The sequence below is a fragment of the Ascaphus truei genome, chromosome 2, assembly GCF_040206685.1.
Source record: "Ascaphus truei isolate aAscTru1 chromosome 2, aAscTru1.hap1, whole genome shotgun sequence".
Taxonomy (NCBI): Eukaryota; Metazoa; Chordata; class Amphibia; order Anura; family Ascaphidae; genus Ascaphus; species Ascaphus truei.
The window spans coordinates 16,492,754-16,504,617 of record NC_134484.1 but is presented as its reverse complement, the minus strand read 5'-3'; positions in this window follow the sequence as shown (position 1 = coordinate 16,504,617).

Here is an 11,864-nt window from a genome sequence, read left to right as displayed (position 1 = left end):
TCCTTAGAAAATACATTATGGAACTAGAGAGAGTGCAATGAAGAGACACCAGATTAATAAAGGGGGTGGACAATCTAATTTATGAGGAGCAGTTAGCTAAATTAGATTTATTTACATTAGAAAAGAGGCGTCTAAGAGGGGATATGATAACTATATACAAATATATTCGGGGACAGTACAAGGAAGCATCCCTTTAGGTTGGAGGAAAGGAGATTTCAGCAACAACAAAGGAAAGCGTTCTTTACAGTAAGGACAGTTAAAATGTGGAAATCATTACCCATGGAGACTGTGATGGCAGATACAATAGATTTGTTAAAAAAATAAAAGGTTGGACATCTTTTTAGAAAGGAAAGGTATACAGGGATATACACTGGCGACACACTTTATCGCAGTGCGGCCAGATCCGCAAGCCAGGAGATTTCCCGGCTTGCTAGTGGCCGCCCCTCGGCGTGCCGCGCGTCATAGACGCGCGGTCACGCGTCTTCGGGAGCCTGCGCCCCCTGCACGCGCGTCCAGGGCTCCCCGAGGGAGCCCTGGTGTCCCGCGATCTGCGGGACGGCGGCAGGGGGTTCCGGGGGACCCGGCGGACCCGGCAGCGGGAGGGAGAGCGCCCCGATCGGAGGGCGCTCTTCCGCTGCTTCGGCGCGCGCCCGTCACACTCGGGCGCGTGCCAGGCTACTGCTGCGGCACAGAACGGGCAAATGCTCGAATAAACTGTGCCGCAGCAGTACCAAATAAGTAAACATGGGAAGGATGTTGATCCAGGGAGTAATCCGATTGCCAATTCTTGGAGTCAGGAAGGAATTTATTTTTCCACTTATGTGATATCATTGAATAATATGGCGCTGGGGTTTTTTGTTTGCCTTCCTCTGGATCAATAAGGAAGTGTAGATATAGGATAAAGTATCTATTGTCTAAATTTAGCATAGGTTGAACTTGATGGACATATGTCTTTTTTCAACCACATCTACTATGTAACTATGTAACTATGTATGTGAAAACACCAAAATGTTACATAAGATAGGCATGAGTTTTGAAATCAAGTTGGCAGGGGAGCAGTAGAAGGAGGACAAGGTCATGAAGACATCTATCAAGTGTCATTACAGAGACCTTTACAAACCTTTAGTTCTGTTTATTTTGTCTCTCGTTGAACATTTTAGCAGTTCATCTGAAAACAGAATGCAGGTTTCTATTTCATGATATTTCAGTTACACATGGGCCATCAAATATTGTAAAATTATTTCGTCATTAACAAACCATGGGCCAATCTCTACACTATGTAACACCCCCTACCACCCCACCCACAAAACTTAATTACAGTTGATGAGCTGAGATATACTCCATCCCACAATGAGCAGACCCTTTACATTTTTGTTTCAGCATTGTCCTCATTTCCTCTAGATTGTAAGCTCTCACGAGCAGGGCCCTCATTACCTCTGTATCTGTTTTGTGCTTGTTTGCTCTTATTTATATTTGAATGTTTATGTAATGATCAAATCTCTGCAGCATCATTATACTGCACTGCAGTATATTTTGTCGCTTTACAAATAAACAATAATAATAATAATTAAGTTCTCAAGGTAAAGTAGCTAAAAGTACCTTTGTATGTAACAAAGAGTACTCACTGCAACCAATCGAAATAGACAGCACAGTAAGACAGCATAAGTGGAAATAAATGGATGTGGTGCAACGTGGAACTGAGAGGACCCTATTTCCTCTCAGGTAGTAATCCAAAAAGAATCCAATGTTCCCAGCACACAGAAGAATCAAAAAAGAAGGGAATATGCCAAAAAAGTTTTAATGAGCAAAAAAAACCCACAAATCCTAATGTAAGTAAAAAAGATAAAACCACAATGCATCCAAACAAAAAATAATAATGGGAGAAAAACAGGGGAAGGAAAAAAGGGGGGGATGGGATAGGGTGAGCCAAAAAATATAAAAGTGACAGGGAGAGGGGGGGGCAGCAATGTTTCAGGGTACAACCCCCTTCTTCAGGCCCGTTCCCACGAGACACAAAAATGTCTGATGGTACGTCACTTTCCATGTACAGATCTCTCTATAGAAAAATGCACAAAAACAATTAGCAACCGGGATAAATGTATCTTAACAGGGGGCTTTGTGACATGGGTGAACAGTATACTCAGTGTCCGTTGAGTAGGTACAGTACATGAGTGTAGCCCATGGACCCCGGGGCAATCGCAGATCAGCCCCCCTCAAATAAGCGGCCCTACCAAACTTAGTTCATGGGTACTCAAGGACAGCTCCTCTGAGCCAGGTATCTCTCTGCTCCTCTATTTCCTGCATAATGGGCTATGGCACATACGGGAATTCATAGCCATGGGATTGCCGGTACCTTGCCACTATGGCCCTGTCTGCACTACTTAGCTTCGTTAGTTTCTGGTCCCCAGCCTTGCCTGGCAGTACCCAGAACTGTGGCTCCTCAGGGGCAACATCGTCATACAAAATAGATGAGCCTTTGGGGATAATTATTTTCTGCTCAATCTCTCGGTACCTGTTGTCTAGTTTATCGGCAACCTCCTGGGGAGAAAAGGTGCATACATCCCACCAATAATCTACTATACCGTTCTTGATAAGCACGAACGTGGTACGGTCCATACCTTCATGGTAACCTGTGAACAGCGGTGCCCACAACTTATCTTGGTGTTCGTATGATGATGCTACACTCATACCTGTATCAGACTCTGTTCGTGAGGACACACCTGATGTCTCAGCCTCAGTAGAGTGTGAGCCTTTGCGTCTACCTCTGATAACATTTGTGTAGGTCGTGGGGTTCATTTTGTGTATCACTGGACTCACGGGACCTGCTTGAGCAGTAGTCTGGGACCCTCGGGCCCTACCTCTAGGCACAGAATTAAATGCAACAGGGTTAGGCACACGTATAACACTGGAATATGGTATCTCCCCATCAGACCCTTCATCACTCAATTCCCAATCCCTCCAATCAGTGGAATATTTGGGCGTCTTGTCCAGCTTACTCCCACTAGGACCCGGTGGCATGACACGTGACGGGGCAGGGCAGTGGCCGGGGCAATGGCGCTAGGGGTGGTGACCAGGGGATCAGCAATGTCCTGCAAAGTGTCTCTGTGTCGGGCAATGCCACAACCGGTAGGCATCTTGTGACTTGCTCTTTCCGCCGCAATGCGTGCTCCTCTTTTGGCTACCTGGGCCTTGTACTTCTCGAATTCTGCCTCCATTCCCGCTCTCCTCAGTGAAGAGAACAAAGCTTCCGGGCCTCTGCGCCAGTCGGACCCGGAAGTGACGTCATCGCTGGTGGCCGCGGAATCTCCATCCGCTCCGTGGTCTCGCACCGGAAGTGCATCGAGCACCGGAAAGGGCGGTAGTGGACCATCAGGATCACGGACAGGCATGAAGGCCGCAAGCCTTTCTCTCTCCTCAGGTTCCGTCTTTGCCTGGCGGGAGTAAAGGGGTGGTGGTGTCTCCTTACCGCTCCGCTGTGGCTGATGCTCGTTGGTTCCTCCGCAGCAGTCTCGGATCCCATCTCTGCCGCACTGGGAATCGCCACGGCCGTGGGACTTCTACGCGGCTCAGGCCGCACCAGCGCTCGCCGCCGGGGGGGTCTCCGGACTCGTCTGCTCCATCTCCGAGGTAAGTGGAACTGCTTCTTTCTTACAGCTGGGATGGTTCGCCGGTAGGCGCATCGCCACCGATGACAGGCTGTCTCCTTCGTCCGACGAGGACTGCACCGGTTCCTCCGCTTGGGAGTCACCTTGAGTCTTTGCTGCACCGCCAGTGGGTAGTGGCACGAAATGGGCCCACTCCGGTACCTCCACTGTGGTCGCGCTCTCCGCCGGGACATCTCTTGTTGGCTGGGCCTCGGTCCTACCTCAGGGGTGACATACGGGACCAGGACAGCCTTCTCCTCTGCCTCCGCCACCTTGATCGAGGTTGCTGGAGAGGCACCCCGTGGGGTCTTAATCATAGGCCATGGCTCGACAGGCCATAAGTAGAACGGCCATCAACCTCCACAACCAGGAAGCCTCCTGGAAATCTGATAGGTGGTCACACTCAGATCAGCCATCTTTTGCACTGGGGTTAAGTAGTTCAGCTCGCTCTTAGCTCCTTCTCCTTCAACTGGCCAGCAGAAGTGAAGTTCCTCGCTCTCATGTCCTGTCTCTCCTTCCGCTGGGGAGGACAGGTCTGATTGGTTCTGTGTGTGCCCCCTCCCTCTGGTGGAAACAAGAGGAGGGGCACTCTCTCTCTCCTCTGCGTGACGTGGCTTCATTTGTTGGCCAGTCACTGCACAGGTGGGCGTGCTTTCGGCCTTCGTGCCGCTCCGCTCTGTCTGCTGGGGATCTGGGTTTGACGCCAAACCCCTGCACATCTCTCGCCACATATTTTGCACAGCCTGTTTGCACGCAGCACGTGCGTGATCTAGGCTCGGCGGGAACCGTCATTTTGGATCGGCTGCAACCCGCATTGTAGTGAATGACGCTGCTGTCGCCATTTTAACCTCCTCCATGCCCCGCAGAGCACATGTATGTCTTGCCACCATCTTTAATGAGCCCACTAAGACCACGATAGCGCTACTCTCAGTGTCTACTGTGCAATGTATGGCATACCCCAGGCTAGGCAGAACTCTTTCTTAGTACACCGCACTTGCTGACGGTTCATCACAAGCACTCTGTGGTGTGTTTTCTAGGTACTGGCTAGGGTACTAGGCATCTCCTAAGTACTGGGCGTCTCCTATGTTTGGCCACTCATAGTGCAGACCCTGGGCCATGGTCCCTGGACAAGTTAACAGGCTAACCCCCCCAGTTGTCTCACACTATCTGCCTCAAGGGACTAGGACAGCTATAGCCATGTACCCACATTTACATCACCCTCTTAGGGTACCCAGGGCATACTGTGCAAGAAGCCATGCTCTCCTGACTACCCCTAGTATGCAAACATGCCCTACTTTCTGTTGCACTTGCTCTGAAGGTGTACCTAACACTTTCAGTTCTGCTTCACTGAAAATCTGTCCTGTTTATCTCAGCAGCGCCTCCAACTGTAGCCCATGGACCCCGGGGCAATCGCAGATCAGTCAGATGACAGGAACAGGTTTCTGTGGTGGATGCCTTCGTTCTTTTCTAGTGGTGCAGCGCCTACATCTTTAGTAAGCCCCAGGAATGCGGGGTGGAATCCTTATAGAGAATATTCCCACACAGGGATGAGAGATTCCAGTCTCACACGAATGTCTCTTTAAATAGCAGCAGCTTTTTATTCACACAGCAGCAACATCACCAGTCAGGTACAGGTTATATACTCCACCCTGACTGCTCTCCTTCAGGATGGTGTCTTCCCCTGCCACCACCCCAGGCCAAGGGCACCCAAGGTGGGGCTAGCTCTTCCCTAACCCCCTTTTTTGGAAAAAAAAAAGGTATTCAGTAAGATATATTGTCACTAGAGACTAGAACTTTTAACACTTTTACCTTTCGAGATCAATTCACTAGGCAGGACAAGGTAGTGGAATAAAATGGGGTTGATTCTGGTAAAACAAGCAGACACCCAATGATACACAAAATACAGTAAATTCAGAAGGCTTAATCTGTCTGCTCCACATCCAGGAACACCACGGTACTTTTTCAGGAGAGAAACCTGGCTTTCCCTGCTGACCGCGACTTGGATGAATGTTAGAACATGGCCCTGTTCTGAGAACTTGTCATCAGCTAAGCTAGGCTTCTCCAGCAACTCCATGCTGAGAGCTTTGGTATTTGGAGCAAAGCACTTTTGAAAAGCCCGCCAGCGACTCACCGGACCAAGTCTCAAGATAGTCTGGTTCTCTGATCAGCCAGTCCCCTTACATAGACCTCGGTGTCCTATGTTCAACATGGAGAAGGGGCTGGCAACCAATCAGAGGAAGGATCGTAACTGCAAAAGAGAATCCAAGCTGGGGTCTTGTCTTGCTGTACGCATCAGAGGAGGGGATGTGTCGAGGAGGCTAAGGATGCCGGCAAGCGGGAAATTCAAACTGGTCAATGGGAACTATGTCTACCAGCAAAGACTTCCCCTTGCCAGCCTGTCATGCGAGACCAGGTTATTTACACCTTTTTACCAGGATCATTCATAGAGCAAACCAAGGTAATGAAATAAATTTTAATTTCTTCGGCATAAATTCACTTACACACAATGGAACACACAATACAGACACAAATACACACTTACTTTGGGACTGGGGTCGAAAACTAAACTTTCCAAGGTGCAAGGAACTCTATGGGAGAGTTTTACCCTGAACGGGACTTAGCCCAGAATCTCCTGGAACCCAAATCAGCATAAAATTCCATACGTCACCGCTATGTTCTCTTCTGGGAACTTGGTCCCTCCTGACTGCAAGTTAGTCCAAATATCCTGGAACTCAAATCGGCATCAAATCCCAGCCTCGACTGCTACTGTACGTTCGATTCTGAGAACCTGGCCGCAAAATGCTGACTTACACTCTGGCGGGTAGGCTTTTCAGGCTCATAATCGAAGTCGGTTGCTCTGCTATTCACAAAGGAGCAACTTTGAAAATCCCGCCCACTTACTACCGGGAACCCCGAATCTAAGTGGCTCATCGATTCTTATAATATTTTCAGTTTCATTCACAAAACTGATCAGCCAACCAATGTTTGGGAACTTTCCCAAGCAGCCAATCAGAGTCAAGCCGGCTAGAAAAGCCGGGTCAGCCTGAATTCCGAAATAGCCAAGAGATATGTGCAAGCCTCCACCTCTCTCCCTGGCTATCTCAATGCCACCCGCTGGGCAGGCTCCACCATGTCTGGCAGAACAGGTGGCATCTCGGAGAACTGGTATTGATCTCTAGACTTAGTACTCCGCCTTTCCCCGCTGACCAAATGCTATTCACACCTTTAGGCATTCTCTGGCTGCTTTGAACTCCGATGTCCAGAAGACTTACCGGCACTTATTGGTTAGCTTGGGCTGCCTGTTTGGCATCGGATTAAAGTATATTTTAATACCCTTCTGAGTCTTGGGGGCCGGGACAGAAAAGGAAACATGTTGTAGTTTTATTTCTATCTGCCTTATTCTCCACACACTTTCCCTTGGACTCAGTTTGGACTCTTAGAGTGCCCCCTCAAACTTATATATTGTTGGGGCACCCACAAACCCTACACTGGTTTTGGTTCACATTGGCACTAGCTGGGGTACCCCTCTTTATCCTAGGGATTCCCTCAGCTACAGGAATACATATTTATCCCTGTGCCTCATCTCCTTTCTGGGCTGTGCAGAAGCAGGCTACCCTAGAGGTGAGTCACACTTGCATTTTCAAGGGGAGGTATTGCCGGGACAATGTGCCCACAGGTATCTGAGAATCAGGCCTGATTCTCGGGTACATTAATGAGGGAACAGACAACTCCGGACCCCAACCTCCTAGGTACATTCTGTCAAAGGTTCCGCTGCAAAAACTCCCTTTAAACTCATACCCTGGCAATCCCTGATTGATAGCATGCCCGGAAAGGTAAAAACACAAAAAATGCTTTTAATACATACAGTATAAAACAGTGATACAATGTTACTGGGTCTAAGAGCTGACTCTCTGGGACCCTTATACACTGAACAGGGGTAACCAAAACGGGTTTGACCTTTATTAGAGTGCCTGGTTTCCCCCTCCCGTCACACAGATCCGTACCTCCCACTGGGTAGGCTCCACCGAATCTGGGAGGACAAAGAGTTTCCCTCGCAGGAAGCCTTTGTCTCCAGACCCAGTTTTCTGCCCTTCCCCCGCTCAACAAACGGCCTGACACCGCTCGACTTCCCTTCTCTTCTTTGATCCCACATCTCTATGCAGATATCCTGGCTGCTTATCGGATTACCAGTACTGTCTGTATAGAGATTAATCCACATTTTAAAAGTGCATCTTTAGTTACTCTAACCAGAACTCTAAAATGCAATTTTCTGCACTCGCGTCTTAAGGAGGTAAGGTTGGAAGACATCCCGCGTCATGACATCGGTCATCCCGCGTCATCACCCACGTCCTTTAATAAAAGGCATACCGAAGGCACAATTCCTAAGGTTGAAACGTATTTGCTCAACAGATGATTCATTTGTAGAGCAATCTAAAGAATTGGCTTTGAGATTTTTCAAAAGTGGATACTGTAAACCGGACCTACAGGAAGCTTTTGATCATGCATTTTATACCCCACGTTCCAAACTATTGAAGAAAAAGATTAAAATAGATTGTAAAAAAGAATCAACGCCACTCTATTTTATTACACAACATAGTCGCCAAGCAAATAACATCCGCTCCATTATATTAAAACACTGGAACATCTTGTCATTGGATAATAAACTTAAGCCACATATTGATAAGTTACCCAAATTTGTGTTCAAAAAAGCTAAGACCATCTCCAATTATATATCACCAAGTATGTATACAAAACCACATACAAAAACTAAATGCTTTGTCCCTCCTATGGGTTTCTACAAATGTGGCTTTTGCAAAGTCTGTTCCTATGCAAAACCAATTAAAACAATTCAGTCAAAGATAAACAAAAACAAAACCAAATTGAGGAGTTTTATTACGTGCAACACCAACCATGTAATATATCTCTTGACATGTGGCTGTGGTATGGGCTATATAGGGCGAACAATACGACCACTAAAACTTCGAATAATGGAGCACATTAGAAGTATTAAGAACAAAGACCAGAGGTTCCCTGTGGCACGACATTTTATGGAATGTCCTAAAGGAAATCTGGACCAGCTTACATTCAGTGGTCTAGAACACATTCCACTCTCAGTCCGACGTGGAGATCGTCAGAACACTCTAAATAGAAAAGAGATGTTCTGGATCTTCACGTTAGATACCATGACACCTAGAGGTATCAACGTGGATTGGGAGATAAAACATTTTCTATAGAACCATCTATCTCTTGCCACAGGGAGCCCTGTAAAATATGTGTTCCTGTTCGTGTAGTTCGCCCATATGGCCCATTAATACACTCCTTTGAATAAGTGATCATAACCAATATAACATTGACAAAATAAATATTTTTGTCTATTTGAATGTTAAGTACCTAGCATTTATTTAAAATATTGATATATCTTCTACTTGGTCCTCTTTTATATTATGTTCAACGAGGAATGCCAAACATCATATATATATATATTTTGCTCACTAAATCCATTCCATATGTTTACAATATGTTTATAATATGCTGTTATAAATCTGACAATATTTAATTCATGTCTATGCCCTCTCCCACTCCTTCCCTCCCCTTTTTTTTCCTCCTCCCCTCCCCCCTCCCCCTCCTTCCCCCCTCCCCCCCCCTTCCCCCTCCTCTCCTCTCCCCCCTTTCTCCCCCCCCCCCTTTCTTTGTTTTCCCCTTCCCTCCCCTACCCTTCCTCTCCTTTCCTTTCCCACCTTTCCCTTCCCTTCCCCACTCATATCAATAATCATGAAATCTGCAAAGTTCATACTGGTGGGTTCGGTTAACCATATTGATGAATCAAATCATTATTAACAGCATGTCTAACTATGCAATGTCTTGCTGGTCTTTTTATTTGATTTTATACAATTGCATTTATATATGAAAACTCTAAAGTGCAACTGAGTATGTTCTGAACAAGCTAATTGTTCTAACTACGAATTGTAATAATAGCAACATAAATGTACTAAAAGTATGCTTTATGACATTATCAATTAGATATTGGAAATTCCTATTACCCCTGCCATTACTTGTTTTTAATTTTAATTACCATTATATTTTTTTCATTTATTTTTTCATCTGTTGCTTTCTATTATGATATACACATTATGAAATTTATTTTTGTATATATTTAGATTTCATTAAGGCTTATATTTGATTAATAATATGAATTGTATTGTTTATAATGTTTAAAAGTAGATTGCACAAATGTTCGTTTTCATCTGTTTTTAACCTTTTAGTCCCTACTGCGCATGACACTGAAGCCCATGGGTGCCGAGTGAATGTCATCCAGCTGGGACTCAGTATCCCATCATGCAGCTTGCTGTGCGTGTGGTGTTGGCTCACTGGCTGACAGGCACCATAGGTGGCGCACTTGCGCTATGTGTGAGTGCCGTCAAGCCACAAGCCTGGCAGTCTATCATACAGCACGCAGCATACCCACAGCCCATTCGCTGTATGACGTCACTTCCGGTTCACATCCGGTATATCAGTAGCCTGCAGACGGGTAGTGTTACTCTTTGAAAAAGCCCATGCTTGGGTGAAACGCGTTAGAGGTGCAGGGGCATTCTTTTTCCCCCCTCTTTTTAACTATGCATCAATAAAGGAACTCTTTACAGCACAGTCCAGCATTTGCTATGTTTTTTCTGCCTCGTGGTGCCCGCTGAAACACCTCTTCCAGACCGGAACAGGTACACTTTCTCTGTATAGAGATTAATCCACATTTTAAAAGTGCATCTTTAGTTACTCTAACCAGAACTCTAAAATGCAATTTTCTGCACTCGCCGCACTCGCGTCTTAAGGAGGTAAGGTTGGAAGACGTCCCGCGTCATGACATCGGTATTCCTATGTACACAATGCGTGAAGTGTTCGAATAACGGCTGCTGCAGCTGAAGGCTCGGGAATATAACTGTTACACTAAGCATGGCGGGTGGAAAATACAATATTTTAAAGGGAAAATATTACAGGGACAACATGCATACGCTTACCCACAGACCAGATGCAGTCTGCGGGTAAAATGGGGGGGACAACCGGTATCTTTGCCCCCCAACCTTGTACACATGTTTCAAACACATTTTCACCCAAATACCCACCCTTAAACTCCAGCTCCCGAAGTCCCAGGTTTATTCACAGACATTCTGGATATAATACATACAGTGTCCCCGGCTTATGGTGCTGCTAAGCTACCGGGGACCCACAGTTTTCAGGGGTAACAGTCGGCCTTCACCTTTATTATGAAGACTGGCTACCACTACTGTCACATATATCGTTTGGTAAATACTGTTTGGTACAAAAATGACACACCACACACACGTTAGAATTTGCTTTTGTAGCGATATGCCCGTGCGATTTCCCTCCTGTCTGAAAGACCTGGGCAGAGAGAAACTGCATCTCCCTGCACAGCTCTTACAGGTGATCGCGCTGTTTTTATTTTCATTTTATTAACAATGTAGTGAACAGGGGGTTCCCGGAGCTGAACCGCTTTACTTTCAGGTCTGGGGACCCCCTGTTTCCCAAGGTAAAGACTTCCGTATTGGGTGTCGAAATCTCCTGCAAATTGTAATGTTGTGCGTCATAACCCACGTGACCAGGACATTTAAACTTGCAGGAGAAGCCAGCATGTCATTCTGGGGCCTGTACCTCGAGAAGCTGGGGGTCCCCAGACCTGAAATAAATGCAGTTCAGCTCTGGAGACCCCGTACTTCAATTTATGTTAATTAAAATAAAAACAGAGCTTCATTACCTAATTGACTAACTTCTAAGTTAATGGCCAGTTTGTTGGTGGTAGAAGTAGAGGTAGGTGAAGGTTACAGTTGCCCCATGGTGGGTGGTTAGGTCTTCCGGGAAGAGCTAACCTATATTATACCTTAGTGGTTACAACTGCTAAGGTAATGAAGGGGTTAACCTCTCCTGTGAAGCCTAAGCACCCCCTCCCCCCTTTACAGTATATACGGTTGGGGCACCCCCAAACCCAGTTCAGGTTCTGGGCTAACTGGGCACTAACTGGGGTACCCCCTTTATCCTAGGGATCCCCTCAGCTACACTTGTCATCCCTGTGCCCCATTCACCTTTCTGAGCTGTGCTGAAGCAGGGAACCCTAGCGGTGAGTCATGCATGCGTTTTTTAGGGGAGATATTGCCGGGACATTGTGCCTAAATGTATCCAGGAATCAGACATGTTTTCTGGGTACGTTTTTAG